General features: G+C 41.6%; 1 protein-coding gene across 6 annotated transcripts in view; it reads right to left on the bottom strand.

The window, feature by feature from the left end:
- The window catches only part of TSPYL5 (TSPY like 5), a 282,157-nt gene that overhangs the window by 66,849 nt on the left and 193,399 nt on the right, over positions 1 to 21,909 (bottom strand). For 4 of the 6 annotated variants that reach the window (XR_012514055.1, XR_012514054.1, XR_012514056.1 and 1 more), the window contains one exon: positions 6 to 139. The gene's annotated coding sequence lies outside the window, so the exon portion shown is untranslated. Of the gene's footprint in view, positions 1 to 5; positions 140 to 21,909 lie in introns of those variants that run through there. The other 2 variants (XR_012514053.1, XR_012514052.1) reach the window with 1 other exon arrangement.

Raw genomic sequence — 21,909 nt, 5'->3', positions numbered from 1 at the left:
CAGTGTGTGATGCTCCCCTCCCAGTGCCCATGTGTTCTCATTGTTCAACACCCACCTGTGAGTGAGAACATGTGGTGTCTGATTTTCTGTTCTTGTGTCAGTTGGCTGAGAATGATGGTTTCCAGATTCATCCATGTCCCTATAAAGAACACAAATTCATAGTTTTTTATGGCTGCATAGTATTCCATGGTGTATATATGCCACATTTTTCTTGTCCAGTCTATCATCAGTGGGCATTTGGGTTGGTTCCAGGTCTTTGCTATTCTAACAATAGTGTTCTGTGATTTAACAAGCCCTCCAGCTGATCAAGTTAGAGTACCATCGCCCTCAACTTGGGTTTCCTGGTGGAGGAACTGCAGCTAAGCAACCCTCCTGATACTTTTTCCCCTCCATAAAGAGAAGATCTATTTGCTGAGTGTGCAAGGAGAGATTAGACATTCTAAGCTTGGTGCCTCCTGGGATCTCTGATTCTGATCTTCCTTTCCCCAGGGAGGGTCCACTCTGCTTACTTCCAGCCATATGGGAGGTGGTCTGCCCCTCTAGGGGAGGCCTGTGTCTGTCCAGCTGTGCCTGAGACAGGGTGCAGAAGTTCAATTCTCAGAAAAGTGTCAGGAGACCCACTGTGGCAAAACATCTGAGCCACTTCTCCAAGGAACATTATCAGTGATAAAGCTGACATGTGATCTCCATCTCTTTGTTTCCTGCGTCTTCTTTCCCAAAGGATCCCAAATTTGGAAGGTGAAAGAGGATGCTCTTTATTCAACCTTTAAAACCCCAGCATATTGTTGTCTGAATTTAAAAAACACAAGAAATAATAACAGTTAACACGATTTACTATGTGCCTATTTTCTAAACCTTCTCCATGTAGTAATTCACTTGTGTCCTCACAGTTCTCTGAGAAACACCCTGTTATTATCATGCCCTTTTCCAGATGAGGAAACTTTAGCAGGGAAAGAATTTAAAGCTTGTCTGAGGCTTGTAGCCTGGAACTGTGAGAACTGTGACTCAGCCCCAGGCAGTCTGGCCCCAGGGTTCTCTCTGCTATATTGATGAGGATGGCTACTTCGGTTGACAAGAATTGCTTCTTGGGGAGAAAATAACCCACGTAAGTGACTGAAGCTGAGAAGTCTTGATTCAAGGCTGGAAGCTTTGGGCTTTTTGACTTAGTCCATTCAGGCTGCTATAATAACATACCATAAACTGAGTGGTTTATAAACAACAGAAATTTATTTCTCACATTTCTAGAGATGGGAAGTCCTAGATCAAGGTGCCGGCAGACTCAGTGTCTGGTGAGAGTTCAGTGTATCGTTCACAGATAGCCATCTTCTTGCTGTGGCTTTACATCATAAAGGATGAGGGAGCTTTCTGGGGCCTATTTTACAAGGGCGCTAACCCCATTCATGATGGCTCTGCTCTCATGACCTAATCACCTTCTAAAGCCTCCACCTTCTAATACTGTCACCTTGGGGTTAAGATTTCAACCAATGAGTTTGGAGAAGACACAAACATTCAGACCATAGCAACTTTGTAAGTGTTCAAGTAAAAAGAGAACATGCAAGTTTTTTAACTTGGAAGTTAACTGCAGCCTTTACTGTAGCTAGGGGACCACCTTATGTAAGTGTATTTGCTTTCTATTTCTGCATAAAAAAGGAACACAAACTTAGAGGCTTAAAACAACAAACATGTATTATCTCACCATTCCTGTGGTTCAGAAGTCCTGGCCCAGCTTTACTTGGTCCTTTGTTCAAGGCCTCACAGAGCCACAATCAAAGCATTGGCCAGGGCTCTGGTCTCAACAGAGGCTTACAGCCTCTTCCATGCTCACATGGTTGCTGGAAATATTCAATTCCTTGTGGGCGTAGGACTGAAGCCTGAGCTCCTAGAGGCTGCCCCTCTCTATAGGCAGTTCATAGTAGGGCTATTTGCTTTTCCTAGACCAGCAAAAGAGTCTTGCTTTTAAGGCTTTCATTTGATTAAGTCAAGCCCACCCAGGACAATCTCCTTTTTGGTTAATTCAAAGTCAACTGATCAAGAACTGAACAGATGTGACATGACGTCATATTCACAGGTCCCTCCCATACTTCAAGGGTGAGGATTAGACAGCTCATGTTTAATAAGGGGAAGGAATTGCGGGGCCACAATCTTATTCTGCCTACCACAATAAACAATGACTATGATGTCCTTTGAGGCTGTCCTTGATGTGACCTTGCAGGAGCAGGCATGGCTGCAGCAAGAATTTGATTTTAGGGAAAATAGAAACTTTTGGACTTAAGTAATCCTAAAATTGGCAGAGCTATAGTATATAAGTTTTTGGGACACTGGGGTATGAAACAATTGCTTTCTGCTTATGTTATGTGTCTTAGACATTTCTAGAGGCAAGGCCTTTAAAAACTACAAAGACAGCTACATTGTTTCTGGCCGCAGAGCACCAACATTCATTTCCTGCCAGTCATTCGTAGACTGTGCTAAATCAGCTACTCAACATTCAGCTCTCCCTAGGTTGTTTAGAACTGTTTTCGGAGACAAGGTAGGGAAATGTGGATGTAGATGACAGATCCACAGACTCAAATCACCCACAACTTCAGTCTCCAGTTCATTCTGAACCTGCTAGCTACATATATTCTGGCCCTCACTTTACATTCCAGGGTCCCTAACTTGGTGATACTCCAAAACAGTGATAGATTTCACCAATGAATGCATCAATAAGAATACGAGCCATCAATTTACAGAGAATATTCCAACTCTTGGCATTTAAATAAAGAAAAACAGACCAAAAATATACCCTCAAAAAAGCTCGGTGAAATTATTACAAACTCAAAATCTAAGAGGGCAATTTAGGCAGTCTGAGCCTGAAGGAGTGTTTCTGGAAGCAGATTTGTTCAGAAATTCAGGGAGGAACTGGAATGATTGTCCAAATATGCTTCTCTCTCACTATCTAAACAAGGGCAGAGAGAAAATGAAAGACAAATAAAAGCAGATGGGCTGAGTAAGCCTGGGGAAGATAAAAAATTTCCTTAGGAGAAAGATTTGGCTTTTAAAGACAACATAAATGGGTATAGAGGGGATAAGGAGGCACACCCAGCTCTAACCACTCATAAAGAGAAGATTAAGAAGAGCCACAAATCTAACACAGCCAGCTGCAACAACTCCTCTGCCCTCACTCTCAAGGTATCCCAGTTCCAGAGCCCATTGAGAGGCATGCTCTTGCAGCTATAGAAAGAGAGTTCATCACGAGAGCAACTGCAGAAATCACATACGAGAGACTGCTCTGCTCTGCAAGGTGGTCACAGAAATTTTAGACAGATTGATGAGGGAATGATCCAACTAAAATACTCAAAAGAATTACTGCATGAGTTTCAAGGCAGAACCATTATTGTAAATAAAGGCAAAGTATGGCCTCTGATCTAAAGGAAAATACCAAGAAATCCATGGAATTTGGACAAAGAAAGCCCCAATAAAGATGAGACCTTCCGAAAGGAAGCAAAGCAGGAAGAAAATATTTGCAGGCCTCGGGTTACATATTGGCCTGATGAGACTATACCGCCTAGACTGGAGCATCCCACATGTGGAAGTGAAGGTGGAAAACTCGTGTTTGAACAAGAAATGCTGGGAAGATCTGGAAATCTTTGACTCCTTAGCTCTCAGCGTGAAGAACCCCCAAGCCAAATCTAGAGGGGTATAATAGAAAGACAAACACAATCTCAAAATTTCAAAGTTATGGCCAGGGAATGGTGGCTCAAACCTGTAATTCCAGCACTTTAGGAGGCCAAGGCAGGAGGATCACTTGAGTATATGAGTTTGAGACCAGCATGGGCAACACAGCAAGACACTGTCTCTATGAGGGAAAAAAAGTTAGCTGGGAATGATGGTGCATGCCTGTAGTTCCAGCTAAGTGGGAGGCTGAGGTGAGAGGGTCACTTGAGCCTGGGAAGTAGAGGCTGTAATGAACTGTGACTGCACTACTGGATGCCAGCCTGGGCTACAGAGCAAGACCCTGCCTAAAAATAAAATATTTTAAAGCTTTAGTTTTGCTTTATGGGAGAGAAATAGGACCCTGAATTAGGCTTGGTGAGTAGGGCTGCCACTATTGCGAATTTCTAAACTTGGCGAGAAAGCAGGAACATATTGACATTTCAGTTCCTAATGAGAAAATGGTTTCCAGGTGTGGCTTCCACACCTCCCTCCAATATGGTTAACTAGTGCCATAGGCAACCTCTTCATGGAAGATGTCTCCCAGCTGAGTTTAAATTAAGATGTTATAGACTATGGACAAGTACCTTAGATAGACTGGCTGGCATTTTAATAAAGATGAAATTGAAAATTCCTCTTTCTTATTGCCTCCATGGCATTAAATATAGACTTGTGGGGATATAGTTTGGCCAGATATACCTGCTCTAGAACAGGGGTTCCCAACCCCCATGGTACTGGTCCATGGCCTGTTAGTAACCTGGCTGCACAGCAGAAGGTGAGCGGCATGGTGACTGAGCAAGCATTATTGCTTGAGCTCCACCTCCTGTCAGATCAGTGGTGGCATTAGATTGTGACAGGAGGGCAAACTCTATTGTGAACTGTGCATGTGAGGGATCTAGGTTGTGCATCTTTATGACAATCTAATGCCTGATCTAAGGTGAACAGTTTCTTCTTGAAACCATCCCCGCCACCACCATCTGTGGAAAAATTGTCTTCCGGGAAACCAGTCCCTAGTGCCGAAAAGGTTGAGGACCGCTGCTCTAGAAGATCATAATTTGCTATGGTCCTCTAGAAGGTGGTAATTTGTTCTAGAAGAAAGTAATGGATAATCTCGGGTATCCCATTAATTATTTGAACCTATTAAACTAAGAGACTTTGTGTTGAATTAATTCACTTCAAAGGCACCAAAGGAAACATGAGTCTTCCATTGAAGATTATACCCAGGCCCTGAGACTCCTACTGGTCCAGCCTGAGCCAAACATGCCTAAGAATGGTTCCAGGGATGTCCCAGCAAACTTACAAATCACATCCTCGATGCCTTTGCTCACCCAGCTGTCCTCCAGCAGCTCCTTCTTGTGCCCCTGACTCCTATCTCCCCAACTGCCATGCTCCACTCCCTCCCTCCTTCCTTCCCTCTCTGACAATTTGCCTTCTAGATCCATGCCGTCCACTATTATAGCCACACACAGCATTAAGTCTTTGAAATGCAGCTCTTCAAAATTCAAATGTGCTGTAAGATTAAAATACACGCTGGATTTTGAGGACTTGGTATGAAAAGAAATAAAATAACTCCCTATTAGCTTTTGTAGTGATTAGATGCTGAAATGATAATTTGGGGGGTTAAATATAACATACTACAATTAATTATATTTCTTTTACCATTTTCTCTCTTTTATTAAGTTAGTGCAAAAATATTTGCGGGTTCTGTCATTGAAAGTAATGCCAAAATCTGCAACAATTTTTGCACCAATATAATTATTTTTTCTAAATTAGAAAATTTAAAATTATCTATGCTGTTTCTGTCTTGTCTTGTCCTTCCTTCCTTCCCTTCTTTCTTTCTTTCTTCCTTCCTTTTTTTCTCTCTTCTTCCTTCCTTCTTTTCCTTCTTTTTCTTTCTTTTCTTCTTCCTTCTTTTCCTTCTTCTTTCCTTCTTTTCTTCTTCCTTCTTTTTCTTCTTTTTCTTCTTCTTTCCTTCTTTTCTTCTTCCTTTTCTTCTTTTTCTTCTTCTTTCCTTTTTTCTGTTGAGACACAGTTTTACTCTATCACCCAGACTGGAGTGTAGTTGCACCTTCTTGGCTCACTGCAACCTCCACTTCCTGGGTCCAAATAATGTCCCTGCCTCAGTCTCCTGAGTAGCTGGGATTACAGGTGTGTGCCACCACACCCAGCTAGTTTTTGTATTTTTAGTAGAGACGGGGTTTCGCCATGTTGGCCCAGCTGGTCTCGAACTCACAATCTCAAGTGATCCACCCACCTCAGCCTTCCAAAGGGCTGGAATTACAAGCGTGAGCCACCATACCCAGCCAGTTCACATTATATTTCTATTATGAGTCTGGTGTCCCAGGCCCCAGCCATCTCACTCCATCATCCCCTACTCCTGGTCTGCTGAAGCACCCAAATCAACCTAACTTTCCTTCTTCTTTATGAGCATAAGACTTTGGTGTTCTTAGTTGAAGAATTATTTAATAAATGAACCATCATACCATGATGGTAATGGTTGACAATGCTTTCTTTTGTCTCTCCACTTGTACTTTTGAACAGCTTCCATGATTTATGGATTGTACTTGCTGTCAAGGGGGCATACCAAGGAAGATAGGATAGCCCCTGCCATACAGCAGGTAATAAGCTGGCAAGGTGTTCCCATTCAATTAGAGGAATCCAAAACATTGACATACCTTCTCCTAAAGGAATGAATCAAACGGGAATTCTAGGCACCATGGGGTAATTAGGAAAACTATTTATATTGTGGGTTTTAAAGAAAGTTTCACGAAGCCCTTCAATTCATACCACGTGTGTCTACGTGCTTCTAGGCCACTGCATTGTCAAGCAGTTGCAGACTTTGGGTTTTTCAGGGTTTTTAGTCACCGAAGATAATTACAGTATATCTTTCTCTGGTGCAGACAGAGAAAAAAGGTAAGTGGCATGAGCCAGGTTAGAGAAACAAAACAAAAGTTAAAATGTCTTCTATTCGGTCTCATCCATCTGAAGAGACAGGTGTCTCGGAGCTGTGCCTTGATGGGTTTACCCTACAACATTTTCTTCCCATTTCTGCTTAGCGCAAAACCAATTAAACAAGAGCCCCACTCAGAGAGGAAACATGTTCTGAGAGAATGGTTATTTCTTCTCTTTTCTCCTTTCATTGAGGAAGGTAATTGTGCCAGTTCAAGAAGCCAAGAATAATTTCATTCATAAATTGTATACTCTGACCTCATGGTTTTTAGCACAAATTAAAGATGGGATTTAGTTTCAGTTCTCTTTCCTTTGAATTGGATTATTTTAAAAGAGGAATGTTTTCCCTGAAGCATTTAGTATTTGCAACCCAAACATTTTCTGCTCATGGCTGTCCACTGGGCTGCCTTTTGGATATAAATGTTCCTAATAGATCACAGTTTGAGGCTTAAAATGTCCATGTTTATCCCAAAATGTTTACTTCCTTTCTCCTTCTGCAGACACTGTAGTCAATTTCTTTTCCAACCCTTTTTATCTCAAAGAAAACAAGCTGTATCATTTGAAAGTATATCTCATGCCATAAAACCAGGTCAATATTAAGAGTGTAATCACATAGATCAGCATCAAACACAAAATGCAGGATTTAGAGTGGAGAAAGATGAGACTGTAATGATCACAGTAATTAATTGCAAAGAACAGAGAAAATAGAGCCAAAGCTTAACTGTGGATATCTTATTTACTGGGACTTTGGTCCCTGTGCCCTGAGACTGAGATCCCTCCAGGCAGGAGAAAAAAGCAGTCTACTCTGCCTACCTTCAACTGCCACAGTTAAGTTTGAGTACCAGATTCTGGTTATAATCAATCACTGATTTATTTATCATGTTGTGCAGACATTCCAGCCCTGAATGCACCCACATGTCCTCAAGCCACTTCGTTTATGAGGTACATGATCTTCCCTTCTACCTATATGCTTCCCCTCACACCACCATGCTTATCTCTCCCTGTTCATCCATGCCTGCCAACTATATGTCCTCCCTTCTTCCTACTCAGTCAGAACCTCCTCCAAGACACCTCTTTTTTACCTTCTCCTCCCTTTTGCCTCTAAAGTTTGGGTATTTCCAAAGGCAGGCTTCTCATTTCAGTCTCTGTAGTAGACATCCAATCGCAAGAGTTCAACAGCATCTCCGGACCCTTCCTGTACCCTGATGAGGTCCCTTTGCAGCACTTGGTTTCAATCCTATATATCCAGCTCTTCCTGGAAAACCTTGATTTGTTCCTCAGGATTCCTAAACAATATGTTCAAGTTAAATTTATCATCCCCATCTCTCCTGACCCATCACATGCTTACCAGCGATTTCTCCCACTTAGAACCACCCCAACCTGCCCTTCCCTGTTAATTTTCTGTCTCAGTGAGAGAACTTCTATCCCCCTAGATACCCAACCAGAAATCCTAGAGTTGGCTCTTCTACCTCCGTATGTGTTCCCCGTGACATTCAGTCAGACTTCAAGTCCTGTGTATTCTGTCTCTGAACATCTCCCAAACCCGTGTCCTCTGCATCCCCTTCATCGCCACCCTTGTCTTTTCATGTTGGGATTATCCTACCTGTGCTCTCTGTTCTCATCTCAGATGTCATGATCTGTCCTCTCTATGGCCACCAGAGTCATCTCTACAAAGTGCAAATCCAAGAGAAGCCTTCAACGACCCCAGATTATTTTAGGATAAGCTCTAAGCTTCTTCTAAGCACACAAGCTCCTGCATTTCTCTCAAGCCCCACCTCCTGCTATAACCACGCTGAAGTACCTGTGGTTTCCAAAGGTGCTCCTCTCTCCAAGCTCAGTGCCTTCCTGTCTTCCAGGAAGGTCCTTTATCCATATCTTTGTCTGGCTAAGTCTTACATACTACTCAAGCCTCAGCTCAGAACTTCCTTCAGGGAGACTTCTGTATCAATTTGGATGTTTCTGGCTCAACTAACAAAATATCCAACTAGATATTTAATAGTATATTAAATATTAAAGAGGTTTATTGCCTCCCAGTAAGACATCTGCAGTGGCAGTTTCACAGCGGGTTAATTTAGCAGCTAGAGGATGTCTGAACTCTGGGAAGCCTTTTCTTTGTCTTGGATTTCCCCATATGGACTCAAAATACATGTCTTGACTCTAAACATCAGATCCACACAAAGCCATATTCAAAGCCAGAAAAGAAGTGAGGGATCCCCTTAGACACCTCTCCTTTCTATCAGAGAGAAAAATCTTTCCCAGCAGACTTTGTGTCTGGTTCCCTTAAGATCTGGGTCTCCAGTTTACCATATTCAGATCACTGGCAAAAGGAGAAGAGTTGTTGTGGCTTATCTGTGACTGGAGGAAGAAAGGTATCTTCTTTGAATACACTCTGCTTCATAGAGAATAAAATTAGTGTCCTCTTGGCAAAGACAGAGGTGAAGACCGTAATTGGGGGAGGCTACCAATAGTTTTGGTGATGGCTTCTTCACCAAGTGTCCCTTGCTCATGGCTCCCTCACCAGAGTGAGTTAGATGCTTCTCAAGTATTCTGTTATTGTGCTTTCCAAAGTATAGTTTAGTTGCTGATTTACTTATCTTCTTCCTTACACTAACCTCCTCAAAGCTGGGGACTGTTTTATTCATCACAATTCCTCAGAAGACCTAAAACTTAAGACCTGGCTAAGGCCTAATGCATAGCAGGTCTTCAATAAAAATAAATCAATTAAAAGCATTGACTGGATGATTGTATCATTGAACTAATTAATTAGTAAAATGTCCAGGAAACTTTCCACATAGTCTAGAATTGTAGTGCATTAATGCTAATAATTTGACCCAATTGATACATGGTCGGTTTGTTCTATTTGCTCCATGTAATTTCTACTGTCTTACTGTTCTTGTGGCTCAGCCCTGTGATCTGTTAGCGACTGCAGCAGCAACCAAAGGACCATGTCCTTTTTTAAACAGAGTCAATGTTTCCTGTTCCCACAAATGGCCACCCAGGGACTGTTGAGCCATCTTTTTTTCTTCCTTGGTCCATCAGTGCTCTGCCAAGCCAGCCTGGATCAACATCATCTACCATCCTCCCATCTTTAGGGTAGAAATTCAAAGTCAGGGTTTCTTTTCCTGGGTCAAGTTGACCTGTAACTTCCATCTTCCTCATACTAACTCTCAGTTTGTAGAACTGCATAAGCTCTGCAAAGTGGTCACAAGCTTCTCATCCAGTCAGTGCCTTAACAAATATTTATTGAGGGAATTAGTGAATGGATTATTTGACTGACTTGTGTATAATCTGCACAAACAGGCATAAGCAGACAAGGGTTCTCATTTAAAAGGTATGTGCTTCAGCTAAAACACCTTTCAAAATAACCAAACCCGCAGCTTTTATCAATGTTGGCATTCTGTCCTCAAACTAATTATCTGCTTACATAACTGACCTTATGAAGGGCTGTTTGCCACCTTCTAAAGTTATCTTTGGAAACCAAAATCAAACCCAAATACAATTTATGATCTTGCCAGTTTCAAAGACTGCCATTTTGATGTGGCCAGAATTCCCTATTTAATTCAGAAATCCAGTGCAAATCCTTGTTGGAAAAAGAGAAATGTAAATTGAATCAATAATGCATAATAAATAAAACAGTCGATGATTAACTTAGTCCTGAAAATAGAAGTGCCAACTGAAGCATGCTCTGCTAATTTTCTATTATAAGATAAATAGCTGGTTGATGAAAATTTGTTTTTGACATTTATATGGAAGATGGTTTCTTAACAAACCAAAGCACTACAGAGTACTGTCATGGCGACATCCCATGTGACAGTGAGGACTATCCCATGGCAGAAATCATGGCCAGGGTCCTCAAGGGTCCCTTCAGCACAGGAGAAACATCAGATAGAATGTTCTATTAGAAATTAAGGTCCATGAAAACAAAGTCATGGAATTGTGCCCCAGACAGCCAGACAGGAATACCTCTTGATGCAGCTTTCCCAAGCAGGACTTGTCAGAGGATCAATGGAGATGGAGATGGCAGCCTGGCCATCAAGCGTGGCGGGCCCTGCTGGCACAGAAGCACAGCTCAGCTACAACTCAGCAATCAGGACATGGGACTCATTTGGCTCAAGATGAAAACCAATCTATGAAACAAAAGGACAGAACTGCCAGCAAGCATTGCCCATCGCTAGAAACCAAAGGCCAGTCTTGGCTCACTGAGTCCTAAACCTCTAAAGGACAGAAACAGCTAGATAATGATATTATTTGCAAATTATAAGGCTTGAGCTGACTCTGAAATGTACATTCATAAAATTGCTGAGTGAAGATGAGCTTTAGCAGACATTTAATCCAATTCCCTCTTATAACTCGAAGAAGAAACCAAGTTTTAAAGAGGGAAAGGGACATGCCCAGTCTTATGTGGCCCTCTCTGGGGGAGTGAAGACCGGACCCCTGGGCCCCTGACTCCTACCCAGGGCTCTTCCCACTTTATACCATAAAGTCCCTACCACATTGCCCTGCCTGCAGCTGACTTTCAATACAACCTGATGAACAAATCGTGTCAATCTTGACTATGTATGAGCATGGTCGGATCCCAGTTATGTGAGGCCTATAGTTCAGGGGGAGGACCTTCTTTAAGAAAAAGAATGCATGCTGGGCGCCGCAGCTCTTGTCTGTAATCCTAGCACTCTGGGAAGCTGAGGCGGGCAGATCACTTCAGGTCAGGAATTCAAGACCTGGCTGGCTATCATGGTGAAATCCTTTCTGTACTAAAAATACAAAAATTAGCCGGGCATGGTGGCACACACCTGTAGTTCTGTCTACCTGGGAGGCTGAGGTGGGAGACTCACTTGAACCTGGGAAGCAGAAGTTGCCATGGGCCAAGATCATGCCACTGCACTCTAGCCTGGGTGGCAGAGCAAGGCCCTGTCTCTAAATAGATAAATTAAATAAGGTAGAAAAGTATTTCTTTAGACTGTGAGAAGAAAACATAACAAATTTGAAATATAGCAAAGTTGACTATTAAGTATCACAAAATCCAGAAATATAATATTTCTATTTACTAACTGCTGATATGCCTCTACAATGCTTCCTTCTTCCAGTGCTTGGCTTCATACTCTGATTTTCACTCTCCATATCGAAACAACTGTGTAACCTTTTCTAGAGAGAAAACAGAAAGTTTAGTCTTCTAGCAAAAAAAAAAAAAAAAAAAGTTGTTTTGTATTATTAATCGTTCAGAACTGTAGCACAGTGGTTCAATCACAGCACATTGCAGACTCAAATTTCTGGGCTCAAGTGATCCTCCCACCTTGGCCTCCCAAGTAGCTGGGACTATAGGCATGCACCACCCTTGGTTGGCTAACTTAAATATATATATATATATATATATATATATATATATATATATATATATTTTAATGGGGTATTGCTATGTTGCCCAGGCTGGTCTAAAACCCCTGGCCTCAAACAATCCTCCCACCTCAGCCTCTCAAAGTGCTGGGATTATAGATGTGAGCCACAATGCCTGGCCTAAAGTGCATTTCTAACAGAAAAGAACTTCATTTTGACTAAGAGTTGATGAGTACCTAATTTTCTAATCATAATTTGACACATCTGGTGATTACAAGAAATTTTCACAGGCTAGAGCAAATACACTTCAAACCTTGTTTCTCCCCTACTATTTTGGGGCTGGGCACGGAAGGACACAGCACACTATATTCATACTATGGTGTGGTCTCCAGCCCTGCACTGTTATGCCACTTCACCCAGTGAGTCAGCACAGAGAGTGGGAGAAGGATTTCAGAAAGTCATCTGCACCAGGAGAGCTAGCAGTAACTGAACTATACACGCAGTTAACTGCGAACTGTGTAAATATATCCCATTAAGTAAACTAAATGTCTCTCCAGCTTCACATTCCCTTATCAGGATCTCAGAAAGTTCATGGTCATGATAGTCACTTGACCGAAGAGAAAGACAGTGTTCTTAATTGATCATGGTTAAAACACCACTTTGCAAATTTTGCAAAATTGTATCATCTTGTGGACATAAAGCTGGAACCCCGCCTGTGTCCTTGGAATGGGCCTCCTAAGTGAGAGGCCTTGAAGCTTTTGCTTCATGAGGTTTGTGGTCATTCTGCTCCTATGTAATGGCCTTTTTTTTTTTTTTTTTTTTTTTTTTTTCTGTTTTTGAGACAGTCTCACTCTGTCACCCAGGCTGGAGTGCAGAGATTCGATCTCTGCTCACTGTAAGCTCTGCCTCCCAAGTTCAAGTGATTCTCCTGCCTCAGCCTCCTGAGTAGCTGGGATTACAGGTGCAGGCCACCATGCCAAGCTATTTTTTGTATTTTTAGTAGAGAAGGGGTTTCACCATGTTGGTAAGGCTGCTCTCAAACTCCTGACCTCATGATCCGCCCGCCCTGGCCTCCCAAAGTGTTGGAATTACAGGCGTGAGCCACCACGCCCAGCCTTGTAATGGCCTTTCTATGACTCCTGCGCAAAGAAAGGAAGTAATCAGCAGTATCATATTTAAATATGAAAGACAAGGATTGAGCATATGGTCTACTGGAACATGTATTCCTTTTGTAGGGTACCATTACAAAGTACCACGAACTAACTGGCTTAAGACAACAGCAATTTGTTGTCTCATAGCTCTGGAAATTAGGAGTCTGAAATCAAGGTGTTGGCAGAGCCATGTTCTCTCCAAGGGCTCTAAGGAAGAATGCTTCCCTGCCTCTTCCATGTTCTGGTGGTTCCTAACAATCTCTGGCATTGTCTTATAGATGCAATTCCTTGTCTCCAATCTCTGCCTCCATCATTACATGGTCCTTTCTGCGTGAGTCTGTGTCCCTTCTCCTCTTCCCATAAGGACACCAGTAACACTGGATCGAGGGCCCACTCTAATCCAATATGGCCTCATCTTAACTAATTACATCTACAAAAACCCTATTTTCAAACAAGGTGAATTTCTGAGATACTGGAATTAGGGCTTCAACATGTCTTTTTTGAGTGACACAATTCTTCTCATAATGGAAAGGAAACAATGCTGTCTTCACTACGCATTGGTCATCTGTATGATCCTAAGTAGCTCAAATTTGTCATTCAACAAACATCAGTTGGCACCAAGTGTGTGCTGGGGATACTGAGAAGAGTATCATCAGACAGCCACTCTTAGACAGCTCCCAGCCTGGGAGAGAGATACGAAAACTGGCAATGCAATGCAGAGTGGTGGTTGCTAAACTGGAGGCATGTGCACACCCGTGAGACAGGCCCACTGAGGACACAGCCCGTGAGCATGAGGGTTTGAGGGGCTCTGCGAAACGTGGCCTATCTGAACAGTCTTTAAGAATGACTAGACGTTCACCAAATAGACAATGGAGGGCAGAAAATTCCAGATGTGAGTAGTAATTCATGAAAAGTCTTGGGTTAATGGGAAATGATGCATTTGAGGAGATTTTGTGTTATCTTGTGTGGCTGGAAGCATTTGACATGGCAGATTAAGCCAGAAAACTAGGGGGACTGAGGTGATGAAGAGCTTATAAATCATGATAAGAAGTCTGGCCTTTAATAAGGGGGATGGGTACCAAAAGGAAAATAACTTGACTGGGTTTGAATTTCAAAAAGATTGCCGTGGCATCGGTGTGAAAGGTAGATGAGACGGAAAAGGACAGAAAAAGGTCTCTCTCTCTGACACTCTCATGGGGCTAGGCAGGGTCACACAAGCTGTCTTCGTTAACCTCTGCAACCACCCTTTCAAAAACACTTGAAAGCTGTGGGAACTGGGGCAAGGAGCAGAGGAAAATACTCACAGCTCATAATCAGCCAGCTAATGGCCATTCAGTCCATTGGTTCAAGGCACAGCTGTAGCCCATGGAAGAGGCCGTCGGAGCCCGACCTAAGGCAAGAAGCAGCGCGATAAGGAGGAGAGGATGGACGCAAAGAATGCTCAGACTCAATTCCTATCCACGGAGGTATGGAGGGCCTTGTTTCTTCATCTGTCATGCGGGGACAATAGGCCTCACTAGTATTGCCACAGCCTCAGGTTGAGTGATGACCTATGACAGAACACCTCGAGGAGATGAAACGCACAGGGTCACCTGAGTATTGCCATGGAGGAGAGCTTTGTTTTCATCACCATGGCCCCTTTTTTTGGAGTCTTTACACTGTAATAAAGCTAAAATCATCCCCGGGATCAGCCAGAGAAAAGACAAATGTCAGGGAGGGAGAATGAGGACAGAAATTGATCTAGTGCCTCAAACACAGGAGTGTGTGTGGAGAGTGTGTGTGTGTGTGTGTGTGTGTGTATCCACATGTGAGCCAGGGGTAGAGCCAAGGCTTCTGTTTTCTCTAGATTTTCTTGTGTTTTTATTTTTCCCTGCCTTTCTTTCTCTTTCTTTTCTTGTCTTTTCCTTGCCTTCATTTTCTTTTCCCTTCTTCTCTTTTCCTTTCTTGGATCTATTCCTTTCTGGGGTATCTCTAAAAGACCCAGAATCCCCTGCAAAAAAAACAAACACAATTATTCCATGGAATAATTCTCTTATTTGGCTAACATATTGCTCTTCAAATTTATCCCATTACCTTAAAAATAACTACAATGCTTGCTTTAACTTTGGCAGTCTTGTCTCTGCCACTTTGATGTCATTTAGCTTATACAAGGCAAGAGGGCAGAGGTGGTGTTTTGTTTTGTTGTTACATTCTTCCCTACTTCTATTTCCTAGCTCTTTCTATATCTGGAGTTTCAGTGTAGTGCTGGTTGATTTTGAGTTCCTTTTTAAATCTAACAAAGTGTTAATATTAACTTGCTTAATATTTAGACATTTATAGGTTCACTCAACTTATGTTTGGTACTTTATTTTTTTGTTTGTTTTTGTTTTTGTGGAGACAGAGTCTTGCTCTGCCACCCACACTGGAGTGCAGTGGTGTGATCAAAGCTCACTGCAACCTCGACTTCCTGGGCTCAAGTGATCCTCCCACCTGAGCCTCATAAGTAGCTGGGACTACAGGTGTGCCCACTCATGCTTAGCTAATTTTTTAAAATGTTTTTCTAGAGTGAAGTCTTGCTATGTTGCTCAGGCTGGTCAGTCTTGAACTCCTAGCATCAAGCAATTCTCCTACCTCAGCCTCCCAAAGTGCTAGGATTACAGGTATAATCCCACACCCCATGTTTGCTATTTTAAAGTAAAACCAAATGTGACTTGGAGGACGAAAGAAATTGTTAGCATAAATTTATCTCTATGAGATCATTTGTATTAATTGTGAGTATTTTCACAGACACCAGAGCATGAAGAGTCAGACTCCCCAGGCCTTATAAGGCAAAGAAGCCCTCATGGAGTGTAGTGGGTCTTCCCCTGCCCTACCTCCAGAAATGTCATGTAGGTGAATTGCTTAACACATATACTATATTAATTTTATATTCTCATAGGCACATCAATGCATGCATCAGATTAACTCCATGTAAAGGTTTATTAAATTGGGATAACAAATTAACTTCCTCATCCTTTTATATTTGTTGCTTATCAATACATTTACTCGCACGTGTTAAGAATTGAGGAAGTTTATGTTCTATCCTACCTTTTCATTCATACATGCATCCATCAGTCATTCTTCATTTTACAAATATGTATTAAGAAACTACTATTGGCTGGGTGCGGTGGCTCACGTCTGTAATCCCAGGACTTTGGGAGGCCAAGGCAGGCAGATCATCTGAGGTGAGGAGTTCAAGATCAGCCTGGCCAACATGGAGAAACCCTGTCCCTACTAAAAATACAAAAATTAGCCAAGTGAGGTGGTGCACGCCTGTGATCCCAGCTACTCAGGAGGCTGAGGCAGTAGAATTGCTTGAACCTGGTAGGTGGAGGCTGAGGTGAGCTGGGATCATGCCATTGCACTCCAGCCTGGACAACAAAAGTGAAACTCCTTCTGAAAGAAAGAGAGAGAGAGAGAGAGAGAAAGGGAGGAGAGAGAGAAAGAAAGGGAGAAAGAGAGAAAGAGAGAAAGAAAGAAAAAGAAAGAAAGGAAAGAAAGAGAAAGAAAGAAAACTATTTACTGTGCTAAGTTATGAGGATAAAACCATACTACAAAATGGTATAAAATGTGAATTTAGTGAAAAATTCATTGAAACATTTATGCCCTATATAAATGTGTTAGGTATGACTGTATTTTTTCTTTTATGTGCAAAGATGAGCAGCACTATGCCTGCCATCAGCAGGACTTGTACCTTAGCTACTTTCTGAGCATGGCATGGGGTACCCCAAACCATCCCTTCCATACCCCAGGCCATTTGTGATCCTAGATATGTGCACTGGTTGTATTCTCAGACTCCATTCACTCATACACTCCGGATCTGAGTCTCCACATATGGGGGTGCTGATGATTTTCAACTAATTTAAAAGTTAGGGATGTCTGCCTTTATCCTACAAAAAGTACCTAAATTACCTTTCCTTTAACCGCAATGGTCCAATTAGACAACTAAAACCATTGATTTTCCAAATATAGTGCCTGCATTTAGTAATGAGAGCAAATCCCCCTTAGTTGCTACAAAGCCAAACAAGGTTGGGAGAAACCTGCCCAAGGAGGGGGAGCTGATGCTGGTACAGAGGGATGAGCTCTGGCTGCAAGTTCATTGCCGCAGGCAGACTCTCTGCATGTGAAAGACTAAGCCCAGACAACAGGGAAGCCAGCATGCTGAGGCATGAACAAAATACAGGGAAAGGGAGTCTAGGAACAGACAATAATCAGAAACACACAGGCAGGGAGCAGGGCTAAGCAGAGGCTGTCAGCAGACACAGAGACCAGGCTAAGCTGCTGCGGCAGGAGGCAGGCATCAGAGTGCAAAAGAAGCTCCCCTCAGAGAGACAGAAGAGGGCAGTGATAGAGTTGACTCCAGAGGCAGGCAAACCTGGGTGTGAATCCCGGTCCAGCTACTGTGTAACTATGGAGGAGCCTGCTGGCAGATTTCACATGATTCCTCTTCTTCCTGAGCACATATCCCTTGCTATTAGTTGTGGCCACTAACCAAATGTGACTGCATTTTAGCCAATGCATGGTAAGTGGACGCAATCGGGACTGGTCCTCCACTCAGTTCTCCATTCTGCTGCACCACTGGGTTGACCTGGGTGAGGTAAAACCTAAGACAGATGGGGCTTGGCCTCTGAATAATCACTACTTGGAGGAAAGCCCTGGCCACTCAGAAACACCTGCTCTGGATTTCAGGTGAGCAATAAATGCATTTTTATTGTGTTGAAACTGACATTTAGGGGATTAGTGTTACTGTAGCTAGTATTACCTGAACTCATACAATAACTTAGACAAGTTAGATAGCCTTGTTAAAGCTCACCTGAAAATTGAGAGGAATATTAACCAAATGATTTCCTATCATTTTTCAGCAATGTGGGATGCTTTTTCCCAGATAGTTGCCTGTTCCACTCCTACACTTCCCACAGGCTCTGCTCTTGTATTGCTGCTACTTGAGAAAGGAATTCCTTGGCCATTCTGTCTAAAATGCTTCTCTTGCAGCATCCACCATCATTTTTATTTTTATTTTTAAATTTATCCCCCCTCAATTTTATTGATACATAATTGGAATGCAGTAAAATGCAGATATTCAAACCATGAATTTAATTAGTTTTGCCATGTGTGCATACCTTGCCCCGATTTAATTTTCTTCTTAGCATTTATAACTACCTGATTTGTTTGTTTGTTTATAATCTGTCTTTTCCATTAGAATATGTTTTGTCAGAATGTAAACACCATACCTTTTGTGAAGCATGGCTGACTTTATATGGGAGCTATAGTCCTAGGCTGGCTCTCTTTATGGTCTTCCTACATCTAACTCATCTGAGAGCAAAAAAAGCCAAATAGGTTCCCTCCTGCATGCTAATCCTAGGCTGTTGGATACCGCTGCATGGAGCACTGAGTTGAGGGGGATTCTAAGGTTGCATTTATCTGGGCGCCAGAAGTGAAAATGGTGATCCATTCATGATGGCTACCTTGAGTAGGAAAGCAGGAAGTGTCACAGGCATATTTGCAATTATTTTCCTAGAAACTATGGTGGGGCTGACCCTGCTGGTGGGGATCAAATCATCTCAGCGGTGGGAGGAAGTGAGCCACAGAGGCTGGGAAAAGGCAGGACCTGACAGTGACATTTCTGAAATGCATTTACCGCCTGTGCTGGCTGTGATTACACAAAGGCTGACAGTTGTGTGATTAAATACACTGGGATGATGAGTCTGAATGGGCTTTGGGCTCCTCGCTTTTTTCCTGATGATTTTCAATGGGTAATAATAACACGGTGATAACTTCTTCATAGGAAGAGGACACACGGGCACAAGAGGACTTTCACGCCTGCCTAGCCAGGCTTGTGTTTACCCTGATAACGGCTGCATCTCACTAAACTGGTACTTGGGCAAGCCTCCTTTTTATTCCAGCAGCATGATTTCTTTCCATGGGATGTCCTAAAGCAAAGCACCTAGAGCTTGATGAAGCCTCATCTGACAGTAATCAAAGATAAAGACTAAACCCTCAAGGTCTGAAGCTCGCCACATGTAATTCAGCCTTGTTCCAGCAAGCCATAAAGCTGAGATGTCTCCTTTCATCATAAAGGGTCTCTTGAAAAATCATTTCCTGTTTGTTCAAGACCAAGCTTCAAGAGATCCACTTTACTACAGCCAATTATAAAGCCTGGATGCTACCTAATGTTCTGTAAAGCCGTGGAATTTGAATAGCTCAGAAGCCGAAACACAATATGCATTAAGTGCTTAACTTCTTCAGTTATCCCCTTGAAAGCCACTGAATCTTACTGTTGTGCAAGTCTCTCCTTAGCAGAAAGTCAGGAACCCAGTGGGCTTTCCTACCAGTCTTCAGGGTCATTTGCAACTATAAAAAAAAAAAACATAGCTGTGCTTTGGTCAAGGATAGGCCCAGGTAAACATCCAGAGTGACTCAGCGAGTTTAGAGCACAGGCTGTAACTCCACTTGTTATCACAGCCATGTAGCCATAACATGGGGAGGCTTATCATTTGCCTCTAGACCACTATTGTCTGTAAAATACGTAATTGCCCTGCTGACACTGTACAGATATACCCATGCCCAGAGAGAGAAAGAGTTAAGCTGCTGACCCTGAAGGCGAGGGAAAGCTGGCCGCACAGCTGTGCGTGGGAGTGGCCCGCTCAAGCAGCCAAGACAGAGCAGACAGTGTAATAAGAGTTGCTGATAAGAGAGCTGCTGAATAAAGCTGTATTTCAGCTACACAGGCTCCCCCGAGTGTTCTTTTAGCTATCTGCCATTCATCCACCCACTCCCTTCGGACCTCAGCATGGGCTTGAATCTCAACTTGAACCTAACAGCAACCCTTTAATGTATGCAGTGACAATGGTTAGGGATTTCATCACACGTCATTGCCAGTATGACACCCATACCCAAACTAGTGTGTATGTGTGTGTATTCATATCCATGTTCATTTTTAAGACTTTTAATTCTTTCAATGTATTTTTGCTACATTTTCCATCAAATTTTTGTATTTTTTAAATGTCTTACTAGGTACCTCTTATTTTTGAATGCTATTTTGATATTTTATTTCATTTAAAAAATGATTGCTGGTATATTAAAATGTATTGTTTTGCTGTTATTCTTGTTTTTATTAGTTGTTTATCCAGCCATTTTGCTAAACTTTCTTATTAATCTTAAAAATTTGTTTCTAGATTCTTTTAGATTTCCTATGTAGACAATTTTATATTCTGTTACTAATGACTCTTAGGATCCTTCCTTTTCAATCTTATTTCTTCCTTAACTGAACAGATCAGGATCACTACTACAACATGAAACAGATGTAGAGATTATAAACACTTTAGTCGTATTCTGATATTAAAGAAAATATTTTCAATAGCTCTCCTTTTTTTTTTTTTTAAGACAGTGTCTCACTCTGTCACCCAGACTACGGTGTAGTAGTATGATCTCAGCTAACTGCAACCTCCCCATCCCAGTTCCAGTGATTTTTGGTCTTGGCCTCCTGAGTAGCTGGGATTACAGGTGTGTGCCACCATGCCCAGCTAATATTTTGTATTTTTGGTAGAGATGGGGCTTCACCATGTTGACCAGGCCGGTCTCAAACTCCTAATCTCAGGTGATGCACCCACCTTGGCCTCCCAAAGTGCTGGGATTATGGGCTTGACCCTCCATACTCAGCCAATAGTTCTCCATTTCTTATGATGTTTGCTGTTGGGGTACTTTAGCTTGATTTTTGAGGTTAATAAAGTCTCTTCCTATATCTAGTTGCTCAGTATTTATACTGTGAATACATAGTGAATTTTAGCAATACTTTTTTCTGTTACTACTGAGATGACTTTGTAGTTTCCCCCTTTAATTTATTAATTGACTTTCTAATGTTAAACTAATCTTACATCTTTGGGATAAATCCAAGTTATCCATGGGTATTATTCTTTTCATGCATTGCTCAATTCAGCTTGCTAATATTTTGTGTAAAATAATTGACTCTATGTTCGTAAATGCCATTGAACTGTCATTTGTATTTTTTGTATTGTCTTTGTCAAGTTTTGGTATTAAGAGTATGCTAAACTCATATATTCTAGAAAAAGTTTTACAAAATTTAGATTATTTGTTCATTGAATGTTTAACAGCACTTAACAGTAAAACTGTCTGGACCTAATTATTTTTGGTAGGAATACTCCATATTACTCATTGAGTATCTTTATTGATTATAAAATTATTCATCATTTCTATTTTTTCTTGAATCAGTTTGTTGAGTTATATTTTCCTAGAAACTGTCAGTTTCACCTAAATTTTTAAATTATTTCTATCATAACTGCATCTGTAGTCATATTTTTACATTTATAATATTAATTTGTACCTCCGCTCTCTGTCGTTAAGTTTTCAGTGTGTCAATTTTATTAGTCTTTTAAAAACACTTTGGCTTTGCTGATCTTTATTACATGTTCACTTTCTGCTGCTATCTTTGTTATTTCCTTCCTTTACTTTCTTTGGGTTTATTTTGCTATTCTTTTTCTAACTTCTTAAGAAGAACACCTAGTTTATTAATTTTCTACCATAATTCTTGTCTGACTGTTCCTGAGACTATACATTGTTCCCCAAATATAGCTTCAGTGAAAACCTAAAACTTTTGATAAGTAATATTTTCAATTCTATTTCATTCTTAAATAGGCTGTGTACTTCTCCTCATTATTTCTTCTTTGGCCTTGGGATGTTTGGAATTATGTTTTCTAGTTTTTAAAAAAAAAGTTACCATATTTTTCTTTTTTTATTTTTAGCTTAATTAAGC

This window comes from Saimiri boliviensis, chromosome 15 (genome assembly GCF_048565385.1).
Source record: "Saimiri boliviensis isolate mSaiBol1 chromosome 15, mSaiBol1.pri, whole genome shotgun sequence".
NCBI lineage: Eukaryota > Metazoa > Chordata > Mammalia > Primates > Cebidae > Saimiri > Saimiri boliviensis.
The sequence above is the reverse complement of the archived record's forward strand: the minus strand, read 5'-3'. Positions and strand labels throughout refer to the sequence as shown.